At 42.3% G+C, this 16,351-nt stretch overlaps 1 non-coding gene across 1 annotated transcript; it reads right to left on the bottom strand.

Moving 5' to 3' along the window:
* Nucleotides 1–8,502: 8,502 nt before the first annotated feature.
* On the bottom strand, nucleotides 8,503–8,637 carry LOC150039601 (small nucleolar RNA SNORA13). The gene has a single exon (XR_016534317.1). It is a non-coding gene; the product is annotated as a small nucleolar RNA SNORA13 (small nucleolar RNA).
* Between the last annotated feature and the right edge of the window lie 7,714 nt (nucleotides 8,638–16,351).

Raw genomic sequence — 16,351 nt, 5'->3', positions numbered from 1 at the left:
GGTCCTAGGGCTTGAACCAAGAGCCTGGGGAATGTCCCTGAGATTTTTTGCTCAAAAGTAGCACTCCATTTGAACTACAGATCCACTTTTGGCTTTTTGGTAGTTTATTGGAGATAGAGAGTCTTTCTTGCTCTGGCTGGCTTTGAACTATGATCCATAGATTTTAGCCCCCTGAGTAGCTAGGATTACATGTGTGAGATAACATCAAACGGAGCAATAAAGAGTTTCTATCTGAAATGAGTTTTGAATATTGTCTTTTCATACCTACTGAGGTGTGTGCATTTGCATTTTTATTCTTTATTTTGTTACTGGATGGATTGTACCCAGTCAGTTTTTTAATCATATGTACTATCTTTTTTGGACATTGCTACATTCCATTTGCTGTTTTAAAATAGTTTTACTGTTTATAGAAAATATTGGTCCATATTTTTCTTGTAATATTTTTGCTTGTCATTTTGGTAACAGTTCCCACACTGTTTTTTCTTCTTAATGTTTAAATATTTTTATATAATTCACTAGTGAAACCATCTCTGGATATTTCTTTATGGGATATTTTAATTTACAAACTGCTTTACATTCACACATGACACTTAGTATTTCCTACTCGTTATGTCTAGGTTGCAATGATTTATGTTCGTAAAATAATTGAGGTACTTGCGTTGAGGTGTTCACAAAGGCTTTTCCCCGTGACCGTTCTTGTTCCACTGCCTAATTCAATTTACATTCTCCTGACTCTTTCCTCCCAAGCTTCAGTTCCACCCTGGTCAGCAGCCTCCATCTTTGACCTCTGTGTTCCTCAGCTCCCAAGACTGCTGCTGAGACCTGAGCCGCCACCTCCCCAGCACTGCAGCCTAGATGCCCAGGCAGAGAGCTGGGGAAGGAGGACTCGACTTATGCTTCCTTTCTCTCACAAATCCTGTCTGCCTGGTTCCTGAACACACTTGTGTGTGCTCTGTATGTGGTGAAGTTAGTGAGGATGAGAGGTTATCTGATGCTACTTATTCCATGCTGGCCAGAGGAAAGCTCTTTCTTCCCCTTCCACTAGCATGTGTTAATTGTAGAAAATGATGGGTTTCATGTTGACATGTTATACATGTTCATAAAGGACGTTGTTCCTATCCATTCTATTACCCTGTGGTATTCTCTCTTTATTCCCCTACTGGCTTCCTAAGAAATATTCTTTTGAAGTAAATACATACGTATAAGTTGAGAATAGCTTCTATTTGATCAACTGATATCAGAGAAGAATGGCCTTTTAAGTCTATTTTTTTATACCAGGGATTGAACTCAGGAACTCATGTTCTATAGACACATAAAGAAATGCTCGACATTTCCGGTCATAGAAGAAATGCAAACCAAAACAACTCTAAGATTCCACTTCACTCCAGTCACAATGGCCAGGATCAAGAAAACTAATAACAGATGCGGGAAGGGATGTTGCCAGGAGGGATCACTACTACACAGTTGGTGGGAGTGCAAACTCATTCAAACACTATGGAAAGCAGTATGGCAGGTCCTCAAAAGACTAAACATAGAGCTCCCCTATTACCCAGCAATTCCACTACTTAGCATTTACACAACCATCCAGAAACAAAGGCATACTGAATCCACTAGAACAATGATGTTCATTGCATCAGTACTTATAATAGCAAAGATATGGAACCAACCCAGATAATCTTAGTTGATGAGTGGACCAACAATATGTGGTATTTATGCAGAATCAAATTCTATGCTGCTGTCAGAAAGAATGACATCGCCCCATTTGTAAGAAAATGGAAAGACATAAAAAAAACATATTAAGTGAAGTAAGCCCAACTGAAAGGAATGTAGGCCCAATAGTCTTCCTCATTTGTCATAATCAGTAGAAACCTTGGGCTCTCCTAGTAGAGATTTACAATAGAACAAAATCTAGAGACAACAGGCCAAATAGTATGATACTAAATGTAAGGACTTCCAAGAGAAGAAAACAAAAGCCATTTTATATGTGCTTAATAAGTTCTTTGAAATTTGTTTAGGGAAAGGGGAAATCAAGATAATTGGGGGGTGGATTGGAGGGAAATGGTCATGAGAAACGGTATCAATGTTTGTGAAGTTATGCACCTTCTATCTGGTGAATATAATGGAAAACTTCTATTAATCACAATAAAAAATATTAAAATCAATAAATATATGAAATAAAAAAATAACCAATCCTTTCTGGTCTGTTCTCAGATGGCTCATAAGATGTTTAAGTTTGTAGATGTAAAGTCTAAGCACTTTAGGTTATAAATGAAGCATAGTTGCAGAGATGTGTTTTCCTTATTTATAGGAGGAGCCCCGATGTTCAAGCAAAAGAAGAGTTATGGAAGCATATTCAGTGAGTATTGGTGTCTTTACTACCTTGTTCTAGAATAAAGGTAGTTTTAATGCAATCCCAAGGAGAGCCACTGAGAGGCAGCTGATGGGGAGCCATCAGTTCTCTCAGAAGTGAAGTAAGTAAGTGGGCAGGTCTAAATACATTAGCCTGTGGTTCCAAAACAGCCTTTTTTTTTCAATGAGAGAAATAGCCCTCTTTCATCAAGTTCTGAGTCTAGCTAGTAACCTATTCAATGTTGTGAGGAGGGGGGTGGTTATTGGGTTCATACTTAGGAGCTTGCAAGGCAAGCACTCAAAACCACACAAGCCTATCGTCCAGGCTTTTTTGGTTTTAGATAAGTTTTTGATAGGGTGTGGGGGATTTTCTCCTTTTGAAGCTGGCCTTGGTCCTTGATGCTCCCAGTTTCTACTTTCCTTTAGATCTCAGCCTCCTGAGTATCTAGGAATACAGAACCACTGGTGCCTTGTTTCAAGTGTTTTTCAAGCCAGAGAAACAAAGACAAATTGGGGACAGATATTATTGTTAACAATGGCAGAGAGAAGATTTACTCAAATCTGAATTTATTTTTCCAGAGGAGGTATGTACATCCTTGAAATTGGGTACAAATATGGTTAAAGACAACAGAAGGACATCGTGTCTAGCTGCCTTAACATAATCAGTTTAAAGCTCCTGAATTCGGTCTCAGAGAGCCTTGAATGTCATTCTGCAGGGTTTGACATCATTCTCACGGAGAAGTTTAACAAGATGATATGAACTTAAAGACAGTTGGATGAACTAATAGATGCAGAAGTTGACATTTATGATTGGCTAGTGCCAGCCTGTCGTTGTGTGTGAATCCTGTAGAGAAGCCAATTAAAACTACTGTGTCTCTCTCATAAAACCATGTTAGCTATGCAGTTTTATACATTATAAACTTGGGAGTTCATACATTACCTACAAAGCTGCTATGCTATTTTCCATTGCCCTGCTCCTTTCTTATCAATTACTTGATTAAAGATCTTTTTCTAAAAAAACAGATACACAGATGGATTTATGTGCCAGTTTATTGGGAAGTACCCTGTGGTACTTGATGGTAAGTGAAAGAAGAGAGATGTGGGTTGAGGTACAACTAATGGGAACTTATGGGAAGCTCTGGAGCTTCAGTCATCCTGTCTTGAGCTAAAAAGGTTGTTGTGGCTGAGGGCTGTTTTTGGAAGGCTTGTGGGATTGGATAGGGTGGGTCTTTTCAGGCTAGGGTAGTTCCCAGAGGATCTCAAATTTGAGCTGTGTAGCAAACCAGAATTTCCAAGAATCCCAGCCTGGAATGGAAATCTAAGCAACACACACAGATTCTATCACAATCCATGTGATTTATCAGCATCACTGAAGAATTTCAAAAATGGCAAATTAGGCGAGGACTATGTCCTAATGGTAGAGCGTGCCTAGCATACAGGAAAATAGCTAGAAGCAGTGCTGTGGCTCAATGGTAGAGTAGTAGCCTTGAGAAAGCCCAAGAACAGTGCTCAGGCCCTAAGTTCAAACCCTCCACTTCCCCTCAAAAAGCAAATTATACAGAATAAATAGCTCTCATTTTGCTGTATGCAAGTCTAGAGCATCTTCTGTCAGATGTGGTGATCCTAAGCCTGTTTTCAAATGAAACAGCTATCCACTGACCACCTCAAGGAATGGTACCCACCAGCTTGAGCAGTCAGTACATCCTGGTGGACCACTTCATCTACTCTACTGCACCAATAACTAGTGTCTTGCTTCTAAATGATTAATATTGTACACATTCTGTCCTTTTACAAAAACTACTTACTGACTCTAGCATATACATGTAAAAATGTTTTCTTTCAGAAAAGAAATGGGTCCAAAGACAGCCTGATTGAAGAAAAACCTCATCTATCTACAAGCAATTTGACTGGAAATCACACAGCAAAAACAGTGAAAACTGTTCAAGCTGCCTGCCTCAAGATAGAGACTTGATCCTAATGAAGAGCCAGGAGTGGGCTGGGAAGGTTATATCACTGATACTTGTCAAACTGTAAATTAGCTAACTATTCAAGTATCTTGGACCTTTGTCTCCTGAGTACAAAGAGAAAGCATCCTCACTTCTTGTGCTGAACAGGACTGAAGGGTAGCCTTGTAAGCTCGATGTCATGTCTTGCTTTCTGAAACTGGACACCGTCCACACATCTGCCCACAAGCACAACCAGACCAGATGCTTGTTCTCATAAGCCTCCAGGAGTCCTGGTCTGCAGCTGGCTTTTGCTGTGCAATAGAATGCCAAGTGGGCAGAAAACCATATTCCCAGCTCGAAGTAGTTTAAACTAGTGCTCCACAGGGAGGCATCACCCTCAGACAGTTTTTATTTATATGAAGCTCACTCTAATATTGTATTGTGGCATTAAGTCCCACTGGTTATTTACAAATGATGTAAAATCTGTTTTTCAGTGTTACTTTTTTATGTATTTTTATTGTAATTAATAGATGGGTTACATGATATTTGCCAGATAGATTGTGCATTAATTCACATATATTGAAATCCTTTCATGTGTTCAGTGTTACTTTTTAAATGTCCTTGTTGGTGGAGGTAAGCTACATAACAATTTTTGTCTTTCCACTGTCTGGCTACCAAGCTTACCTGGCGATTCACATGACCTGGGAAAATGGGGCATCCTTCCTAGCTCCAGGATTTTCTCTGAGACTACTGCCTCTGCTCTAGTGTGTAGTCATACTCTTCCTTTTAGTCATCTGGGCTACAGAAAACAATTCCCTCTACTTTTCATTACACTTTTGGCCACTTTGCAAACTCTGACCTACCTAGGACCTCTTCCTCAGGTCAGATTTATACCTGAGGCAATATGGTTCATTATTCCGGAGCTGCTTCTATCACAAGAAAATGCTGCCCCACAGCTACATTTGGGGCCAGTAAGCTTGTGGCAAGTTAAACATCCTTGTTTAACTGGTCCAAGCCAGACTAAATCCTACCTGCCCTTGTCTGTTCGCTACCTGATTAATTTCCTGGTATAACAAAGCCCAAACCGTAAGTGGTCTAGCCTTTTCTACCCATCTCTTCCAAATTACCACCCCATAGGCCCTGTTAATAGCCAGCTATCTTACAAAAGAGAAAAACAGCATAAGCCATAGAAGGGGTTTATTTTTCTTGCCCCCACTATCCCAAAAGGTACCTTTTTAGGCCCAACCTGACTAGCTTATGCTTCAGACTCAAATCACATGACAGAATTCATCTCACAAAGAGCAGTTGGACATATTTCTTCAGCAGCTATATATCCTCCTAGAGGAGCTATGTTTTAGGTATTGTTTCCAGCTCTTAGTACAGTGCTTTGCACTCAATTCTATCTGCTCAGGAACCTAAGATTTGAAGGTTGTTGTTCGATGCCAGCCAGGGCAAAAAAGCCCTTTAGAATCTACAGTCTCCAATTACCTAAAAACAGGTGGAAATTAAGCTGTGGCATAAGTGGCTGAGCAGTAGTCTTGGGCACTAAAACCTTAGGAACAGTGTATAAACTGTGAGTTCAAACCCTTGAAACGGTACACAGAAAAATACCAAATGCACATACAACCACCCCAGTGAATGTACTAAAGCACAAACGGGAGTTTAACCGTGAGCTAGGTAGTGTAATTATTTGCAAGAACACCTTGCTATCAATATCCTAATGTCATTCTTTAAAGAAATAGAAGCGGCAATCCAAAATTTCATATGGAATAATAGAAAACCCCGTATAGCAAAAACACTCCTTAGCAGAAAGAACAGCGCTGGAGGAATTTCAATTCCAAACTTTAGCCTCTATTACAGAGCTATAATTATCAAAACAGCTTGGTACTGGCACAGGAACAGGCCTGACGACCAATGGAATAGAACTGAGGACCCAGATATTAAACCACAGACCTATGGCCACCTAATCTGTGACAAGGGAGCCAAAAAATTAGAATGGAAGAAAGACAGCCTCTTCAACAAGTTGTGCTGGCAGAACTGCTTAAGCACCTTAGAAAACCAAAGCTGGATCCTTCGTTCTCACTTTGCACTAGAATTAACTCCAAATGGATCAAAGACCTGGAGGTAAAAGCTGACACACTGAAAACTTTACAAGAAGGAATAGGGGATACACTAGGCCTCCTTGGCACAGGTAGAAACTTTCTTAATAAAGACCAAGAATCACAACAAATCAGAGAAAGCCTGGATAAGTGGGACTGCATTAAACTGCAGAGCTTTTGTATGGCAAAGGACATAGCTAGTAAACTAATCAGGAAGCCTACAGAGTGGGAGAAGACCTTCACCAACCAAACAACGGACAAAGGTCTCATATCTAAAATATATCAACAACTCAAAAAATTGAATCACTCCAAAACTAACCTCCAAAGTAACAACCATCCCATTAAAAATGGGCCAAACAGTTAAAGAGAGTCTTCTCTGAAGAAGAAACAATTTTATGGCCTATAGACACATGAAGAAATGCTCAACATCTCTGGTCATAAAAGAAATGCAAATCAAAACAACTCTAAGATTCCACCTCACTCCAGTTAGAATGGCCAGGATCAGGAAAACGAATAACAACAGATGCTGGAAGGGATGTGGCCAGGAGGGATCACTACTACACTGTTGGTGGGAGTGCAAACTCGTTCAACCACTATGGAAAGCAGTGTGCCAGTGCCTCAAAAGGCTAAACACAGAACTCCCCTTTGACCCAGCAATTCCACTACTTGGCATTTATCCAACCATCCAGAAACAAGGGCATACTAAATCCACTAGCACAACAATGTTCATTGCAGCACTATTCACCATAGCAAAGATATGGAACCAACCCAGATGTCCCTCAGTTGATGAGTGGATCAACAAATTGTGGTATTTGTACACAATGGAATTCTATGCTGCTGTCAGAAAGAATGACATCACCCCATTTGTTAGGAAATGGAAAGACTTAGAAAAAGTCATATTAAGTGAAGGAAGCCAGACTCAAAGGAACTTAGGCTCAATGGTTTCCCTCATTCGTCATAATCAGTAGAAACCTTGGGCTCTACTAGCAGAGATCTGCAATAGAGCAAAATCTTGATACATAAGGCCATATAATGTGAAGCTAATTGAAAGGACCTCCAGGATATTGAAACAAAAGCCATATAATGAAGGATTGTTGTCCTTAATGTACTATGTTGTCTCTCATCTCCTTTGCTATCCCTTGGTTATCTCATATTGGTATAGTATCTCACTTTGTTATCTGATGTATTGAATTTATTTGTATTTGGATATTTGAAATTTGATAGGGAAGGGGGGAAAACCAAGACGGGAGGGTGTGGGGGGGGAGGGAAATAGGTACCAAGACACGTGAAAGGGTATCAATGTATGTGAATTAATGCACCATCTATCTGGCAAATATCATGTAACTCTTTTACTAATTACAATAAAAAACAAAAAAGAAAAAAAAAGAAAACCTTGCTAGGAGCGATCCCAAGGCTATCAGACATGCTGATGAGACTTCAGAAAGATTTGAAGTTCCTGGTAGTAAAGATTGAAACTTCCCTTAGAGTTTTCAGCAGAAGACTATTTTATGGTGAATAAAAGACTTAAAACTCAGGTGTCAAACATTAAAACATTTATTTATAAACTGTCTTAAGCATATAGTCGAGGAAGCTGGATAGGCATTTATGTGTTCCGTGCAACTTTTGAAGATCCAACACCTAAAATCCTCACCATGGACGCCCTAAAAGGAAAAATCAACAACTTTTGAAAACATGTGCCACATCTTCATTAGACAGTGCATGCTTCTTTACCAAAAAAAGTTAACACTATTACTGTATTCAGCTTTGAATACCAACACACCTTTACATTTGGGCAATGAGAACGAATCTAAGCAGTCTAGAAAGCCTCTGTTTTGTGTTATTTCTCTCCTACAGCATTTTATTTGCTAACTTTGGGGCAGATGTACTAATGATGAACCACAATATTAAAAAATCACTCTCCTCCACCCCTCCGTGCAACTCCCTTATCACCTTACCTGAAGTGCCACATGGTTTTGAACTAGCACAACCCTTATCGAGCATTCATTTTCACCTGGAGAAAAATTATTTCAAAGTGGTTAAAGGAACCACATACCAAACTCGGGCCATCTCAGAGACCACTTATACATGTAGATGAACATAAAAGCACGCACTGTCCATTGTGCAGCTCCACTACCAAAGATACCAAAAATTTGAGGGCAGGAAAAGGCTGCAAAACATTTATTTGCGCCTTTTTTGACACCACATTCACTAGTTCCCAAAATAGAAAGGGCAACACAAAGGCTACCAGGAAAGCTGCGTGCGGCCTGGGCTGCAGCTGCGTGTGGGCGTGAAGATTTGCCTGCCAAGATGGTGGTGTGCACACACACACTCTCCCGTCACGTCCGAGCCCAGGAAGCAGGACTAATGACCGACATCCTCACCTGCACCTTGTCATGCCTGGTGTGGGCCCCGGCGGCTGCAGCGGAGGGAAGTGTCTGCACTGGTCCACCAGGCCGTCCGCCATCACATGCAAGCAATCACAGGCCACAGGCCGCCTCCGGCCCTCCGGGACTTTCTCGGGAGAAAACGGCCAACTTAGACTCCAGGTTGCAAAGCCGTGCTACGGGCAGGGGGCTATCCCGGCCAGCACCCATGTGTGGAAGGCCTGAGGGAACATACCGGTCCAGACACGCACAGCACCATCACTGCCACTGAAAGGAGAAAAGGCATGCCCCCTACCCAGAATGCTTTTCTACGGCCTGAAGGAACCAGCTCCGCAGGGTACAAGGGGAGGCCTGTGCCAGCGGACTGCACCATTTGTAGCCGCACTCTCACCTGTGGCTGTGCAGTCGGAGGCCACAGGCTCAGGGCGAGCCGAGGGTCCACAGGCCATCTGGAAGCCTGAAGCCCGTTTCTGGTTGGAACCAATTCTGGTGACAGAAAAACAAATGTTTCCTCGGGTGTGGTCTGAGCAGCAGATGCGGCCCAGACACCTCAGACTCGTAGACCCACCGTGCCGCCCACCGTCTCCAGTCAAGGGACAGTAAGGTCATTCATGAAAACATTTATGATAATGGTTAATCATGAGGACACAGAAAACAAAAATAGGGAATGCAAACCTGAGAGCTGGCCCGACTCCTGGGCCGTGCCTGGGTAATCCTGGCTACTCAGGAGGCTGGGACTTGAGGATCAGGGTTCGAAGCCAGCCTGGGAGATGCTTCTCTCCAATTAACCAACAGAAAAAGAAAGGCAAAAGTGGCGCTGAGGCCTCTGTGGTAGAGAGCTAGCCTTGAGTGACACAGATAGAGGAGAGAGCCCAGGCTGGGAGCGCGTGCGTGTGCCCACACAGGAGCGGGGCCTGCAGCTCAGCGGGTGAAGGCCCTGGGTCTTAACACTAGTACTGTTATAAACAAACAAGGTGTTTCTAGCTGCACTCCAGGCCCAGGAAGAGAACGAGGACCAGGATTATATTAAAACATGCAAATTAGTCACATCATAAACGTACAGAGAGGTTGTGGTGTTTTGTATTGTTTCTTCTTGTTCTTGTTCTTCTTGTTCCTCCTCCTCCTCCTCCTCCTCCTCTTTCTCCTCCTCCTCCTCCTCTTCCTCTTCTTCCACTTCTTCTTCTTCTTCTTCTTCTTCTTCTTCTTCTTCTTCTTCTTCTTCTTCTTCTTCTTCTTCTTGTTTTTCTTCTTCTTCTTCTTCTTCTTCTTCTTCTTCTTCTTCTTCTTCTTCTTCTTCTTCTTCTTCTTGCTCTTCTTGTTCTTCTTCTTGTTCTTCCTCCTCCTCCTCCTCTTCCTCCTCCTCCTCCTGCTCCGTTGCCTTCTCCTCCTCGTCCTCTGCCTCCTCCTCCTCCTCCTCCTCCTCCTCCTCCTCCTCCTCCTCCTCCTCTTCTTCCACTTCTTCTTCTTCTTCTTCTTCTTCTTCTTCTTCTTCTTCTTCTTCTTCTTCTTCTTCTTCTTCTTCTTCTTCTTCTTCTCCTCCTCCTCCTCCTCCTCCTCCTCTTCTTCTTCTTCTTCTTCTTCTTCTTCTTCTTCTTCTTCTTCTTCTTCTTCTTCTTCTTCCTCTTCTTCTTCTTTCTGTTTGTCTTCTTCTTTTTATTCTCCTCTTTCTTCTCCTTATTGTCAGTCCTGGGGCGTGGACCCAGGGCCTGAGTACTGTCCTTGAGCTTTCTCAAGGCTAGCACTCTACTTGAGCCTTGGCATCACTTCTGCCTTTTTTTCTATGTATGTGTTACTAAGGAATCGAACCCAGGACTTGGTGCATGCTAGGCAAGAACTCTACCACCAGGTCACACTCCCAGCCATAGCTACATATTATTTCATTTTTAAAAATGCAATCAATATAAGTCTATCAGGAACATCTTTTTTTTCCCTGTCAGTTCTGGGGCTTGAACTCTGGGCCTAGGCACTGTCCTTGAGTTGAAGTGCTCAAGGTTACCACCCTACATTTTTAAGCCACAGAGCCACCTCCACTTTTCTGGAGTCTCATATACTTTCCTGCCCAGGCTGGCTTTGAATCACAATCCTCAGATCTCAGGCTCCTGAATAGCTAGGATTACAGTCTTGAGCCACCAGTGCCGGGCGGTGTTTACGTTGAAATTCCTGCTAACTCTTACATTTTTTATGTATAATATACTCTGAGCACATTTAGTTCACACAAACATGTTTCAAATGCTCAGTCAGTAGCTGATAAGGCTAGCAATGGAAAGTCTGGAGATGAACTTGGAGTAAAGCTGTGTTTGGGTGGTCATGAAACTTCCGGATTCAAAACCAGGTGCAAGTGGCTCACCCCTTGAATCCTAGATATTTGGAAGCTGAGATTTGAGTATCACAATTCAAAACCAACCCTTGGCAGAAAAATCTGCAAGATTTGATTTCTAATTAGCTAGCAAAATAGCTCTCCTAGAGGTATTGCTCAAGTGGTAGAGCACCAGACATCAATTTATAAAAGTAGAGCAAGGGTGTAAGGCTATGGTAATGGAAAAAAGGGAAAATAAAAACAGGAGAATGATCTGGGAACAGCAGGCTGTGGTGATGGTACCTGGCACAGAGCAAGGAATGAAGTAGAAATGTATGAGACAGACAGAAGCAAGACACGTAAGGCTCATTACTGTGAAAGAAATCAGGTTTTTTTTGCTGAAATTTTAGAATTATCACCATAGAGGTAAAGCAGAGGTTATTTTGTTTCTTCCTGTTAAGTGTAATGTTGGAGACCCTAGCCTGGGTAGGCCTCCAGGCCTTGCTTAACCTTAAAGACTGATGGCCGTTCACCTGGCAACATTCATGAGTCATATTATTCTGAGAATAGTCACAATGACCTGATCACCAGAGGTTTTACATAGGTAGAGACTTACCGTAAACATCAGCAAGCGGAATGCCACCGCCCTGCTTCCCCCTCCCTATTTCCTCTTAGCTACTGCTTAAAAGGCTGCTAAAAAATTTTAATAAACAGACCTTGACAACATATTGCTTGGTCTCACTCTTCTTTCTCACCCTTCTTATTTTCAGGCTGTGTCCCCCTCGTTTGCCCCAAATAACTGTGGACAAGTGGCGCCCAACGTGTGGCCCGAGAGACAGACATTCTGCTGGACAGAGACATGACTAGCCACACAAAAGGCTCCCCGGGAGTGGACAAAGAATTGGAGAAGACATTCTCACCGCTCAGGAGAAAGGCCTTCTTCTGGTAAGCAGATTTTTCTCCGTCCCAGTCTAAGATGGGTGATCATATGTCTAAGGAGGCCCAATTTATTCGGGACCTTAAAGTATACCTCAGGGAAAGAGGAGTCAGAGTTAAGAAAAAGGATTTAGTTCAATTTTTCTTGTTTATTGGGGAAACTTCCCCCTGCGTTGTAATTAGTGGACCCACTATACATCCTCTTACATGGAAAAAGGGAGGGAGTTAAATGCGCTCCTGCCACAAAGAGGCCAGATGCAGTCCCTACCAGAATATTTAGCTATTGGAACCTCATTAATGATGTTTTAAATGAAGGGCCAGGATCTGCCAAAGTTATTTCTGAAGCCGAGGCTTTCCTTGCACCCCGCTCTCGTCCCGCTTCGGCCGCCTCAATCCACTCCCCTATGGAACCTGTCCCTCCATCACCTTGCCCTTCGGTAGTTATACCCATGCCCAGTACAGGAGAAAATCCCAAAAAACCTTATAACAAATTCCTTGATCTATTGAAATCTTTTGATCCCATCATAGATAGCCAGAAAGTTCAATCTGATAGGGAAGTTCCTTTGACCCTCCCTGTTTTTGAAAAAATACCCAAAGATATGCCACCCCTGCCAGAAGAAAGCTTTAAACAACAAGCCAATAGTTGTCAACACCCAGCCCCCATTTCTGTTACTTAATCCGGACCTCCCCCTTACCCTCCCGCTTATTTTCCTCCACTGTCCATTGATGCCCATAAGGCAGCCCTTATACAGACAAAAAATTATTTGTCACAGCATGTTGCAGGTTTAAAAGAGGTATCCCAGCTACAAAAAGCATGTTCCCAGCTTTCAGTGAGCCTTGCCTCCCTGCACGATTCCATTAACCAGATTGCCTTTGACACTCATAAAAAATCTACCTATTCCAAACAGGGACGCGCCTTGCCTGCTTTGGCTTTTCCTGTAATGACTCGCTCAGGAGCCAAAACCAAAACTGCTTCAGTCACTGGAATTAGAGAAGACCAGGAAGGTGAGGAAATAGACCCCAATTCTGAGGTGGAAGAGAAAGAGGCTAGTGATGATGAGGATTCCCCTAACAGCTATAAAAAGTTAAAGTTTAAGGCCCTTAAAGAAATTAATTCAGCAGTTCACAATTATTGCCCCAATGCCCCTTTTACACATTCAATGCTTAAGGCTCTTATCTTACCCCCGATGAGTGGCATCAGGTTACACAAGCCACCCTTACCCGTGGCCAATATTTAACTTGGAAGGCAGAATTTTTGGATAAATGCCAGGCTCAAGCCAATATTAATGAAAAAAAGACTTCCACTCGTAGTTGGACTGCGGATAAACTTAGTGGAATTGGCCAATATAGCTCAATAAAAAAACAGGTTAAATTTCCAGTTGGCCTTTTGGCTCAGTCCTTGGAGGCCGCCTTCACTGCATGGCATGCCATTCTTTCCGCAGGATCCATCATTACACCCCTATCCAAGGTTATCCAGGGGCCACAGGAACCCTATAGTGAATTTGTAGGCAGATTACTAGAAATGACGGAGAGAGTTTTGGGTCCAGAAGAGAAGGAGACTAAATTTGTAAAACAATTGGCCTTTGAAAATGCTAATGCCACCTGCTGCGCTATTCTTAGAGGGCAGGTAAAACATAAAACCCTTGATGAAATGATTAGGTTATGCCATGATGCAGATCCCTTTACTTACAAGTTGTCTCAGGGAATCACACAAGGCGTTCAGCTGGCTATAGGATCTATATTACAACCTATGAAAAGTGCTAAGCATTGTTTTAAATGTGGCCAGATTGGGCACTTTGCCAAACAGTGCCCTCAACAATTGGATACTACCCTGCCTGTTGCCTCAGGACAATCCAAGATTCTCTTACCTACCACTGTATGTCCCAGATGTAATAAGGGTAAACATTGGGCTAATTAATGTAGGTCAAAAACGGATGTTATGGGGTAGAGCCTTGCTCACTTTTCAGGGAAACGGGCCAAGGGGCCAGCCCCGGCCCCCTCAACCCATTCCATTCTCACAGGCCACGGGGAATATTCAGCCAATGACTCAGCCCACTTTAAACCAACAGACCAACTTTCTAAAGCCACTCCAGGCAGTGCAGGGTTGGACTTGTGTGCCACCTCCAACTCAATTTTAACTCCTACTGGAGGGATTTATATTTTACCCACAGGTGTTTTGGGCCCACCTCCGCCTAATACCTGTTATTTGATCCTGGGAGGAGCCTCCTCTGCTATTCGGGGCCTTTGTATATTTCCCTCCATTTTGGATAATGATTACTCTGGGGAAATTCAAATTTTGGCATGCTCCACCCTCAGACCTATAAAAATTTCTGCAGGCCAGAGAATTGCACAAGCCTTGCCTTTACCCTTGCATTCCTCTGCCCCAGGGGTTAATACCGAGGCTAGGGGGACTTCTCAGCCTGGTTCCTCGGATATTTATTGGGTACAACGCCTTTCTGACAAACGCCCTGTACACCGCCTTTAATTAGGTGGATGATGGTTTGAAGGCATTTTAGATTCAGGAGCAGATGCTACCTGCATTTCTCATAAATTGTGGCCATCAAAATGGCCATTACAAGTGTCCCTTACCCATCTACAGGGGATTGGCCAGGCAAAGGACTCTTTACAAAGCACTAAAATATTGCAGTGCGAGGATGCTGAAGGTAATTCAGGGACTGTTAAACCCTTTATTGTTCCCGGATTACCGGTCAATCTCTGGGGGAGAGACATCCTTTCACAAATGAATGTTATCATGTGTAGCCCCAATGAAGTTATAACCCAACAAATGCTATCACAGGGGTATTTGCCAGACAAGGTTTGGGTAAAGAAGGACAGGGAATCCCCACCCCAGTAAATATTTCACCTAAGTTGGATCGCTTTGGTTTATGCTATCAAATTTTTTTATAAAGGCCTCTGCTCCCGCTGCACTCCAAGCGGATAAAATCACTTGGAAAAGTCATGAACCTGTCTGGATCGACCAGTGGCCTCTTTCCTCTATAAAATTGTCTGCAGCCCTGACGTTGGTGCAGGAACAGTTGGCTGCTGGACACATTGAGCCATCCAATTCACCCTGGAATACTCCCATATTTGTTATACAAAAAAAATCAGGAAAATGGCGCCTTTTACAAGATCTTCGCGCCATTAACAAGACGATGGTTCCTATGGGGGCTCTGCAGCCAGGCCTGCCCTCTCCGGTGGCCATTCCCAATTCATATCATAAAGTGGTAATAGATTTAAAAGATTGTTTTTTCACCATTCCTCTCCATACCCGGGATTGTGAGCGCTTTGCCTTCAGTCTTCCAGTAACTAATTTTATGGAACCAAATCCCCATTTTCAATGGAAGGTATTGCCCCAAGGAATGGCTAATAGTCCTACACTTTGTCAAAAGTATGTTGCTCAAGTTGTTGAACCTTTTAGGCTCAAAATTCCCACCCTATAGGTCATCCACTATATGGATGATATTCTTTTGGCAGGTTCAAAACAATCCATTCTTTACGAGGCAGCATGTGAGTTAATGATTAAATTACAATCCCATGGCCTTCAAATTTCTGAAGAGAAAATTCAAGTAGTTCCATCACAATTATTTTTAGGCTTTGAGCTTTTCCCTAATAAAATTATGTCACAAAAGATGCAATTACGTAAAGATTCCTTAAAAACTCTTAATGATTTTCAAAAATTGTTAGGAGATATAAATTGGCTCTGTCCCTATTTAAAATTAACCACTGGAGAGCTTAAGCTTCTTTTTGATGTTTTGCGAGGAGATCCAGACCCATTATCTCCTCGAGTACTTACTCCTGAAGCCAGACAAGCGTTGCTATTGGTTGAAAAAGCTATTAAACAACAGCATATTTCTTATTATTCCCCTGATAAGCCGTTGTATTTTCTTGTATTTCCCTCCTCTTTTTCTCCTACCGGACTATTCTGGCAAAATTCTCCCCTTTATTGGGTCCATTCCTCTGCCTTATCCTCAAAAATACTTGCTACATACCCATTTTTAGTAATTCAACTTATACAATTGGGCAGAGAGCAGTCTTTAAAATTATTTGGCAAAGATCCCGATATTATTATTATCCCATTTAGTCCTGTGCAAATACAGTGGCTTATGCAAAATGATTCCTCATGGGCCGTTGGTCTAGTCTCTATTCAAGGTAAAATTGATAACCATTTTCCCCAGGACAAATTAATTCAATTTTTTATAGAACCCCTGTAGTTTTCCCCAAAATAACTAAATCAAGTCCTATTAAGAATGCAGCCTTGGTTTTTACTGATGGCTCCTCAAACGGAGTTGCTGCTTATTCCATCAATGGTGAAATATATTCATTTTTTACGGGAGAAAAATC

Source organism: Megascapheus bottae, unplaced genomic scaffold (assembly GCF_031878675.1).
Source record: "Megascapheus bottae isolate mThoBot1 unplaced genomic scaffold, mThoBot2.hap1 HAP1_SCAFFOLD_41, whole genome shotgun sequence".
Classification (NCBI taxonomy): domain Eukaryota; kingdom Metazoa; phylum Chordata; class Mammalia; order Rodentia; family Geomyidae; genus Megascapheus; species Megascapheus bottae.
This window is presented reverse-complemented; position numbering and strand designations above follow the sequence as displayed.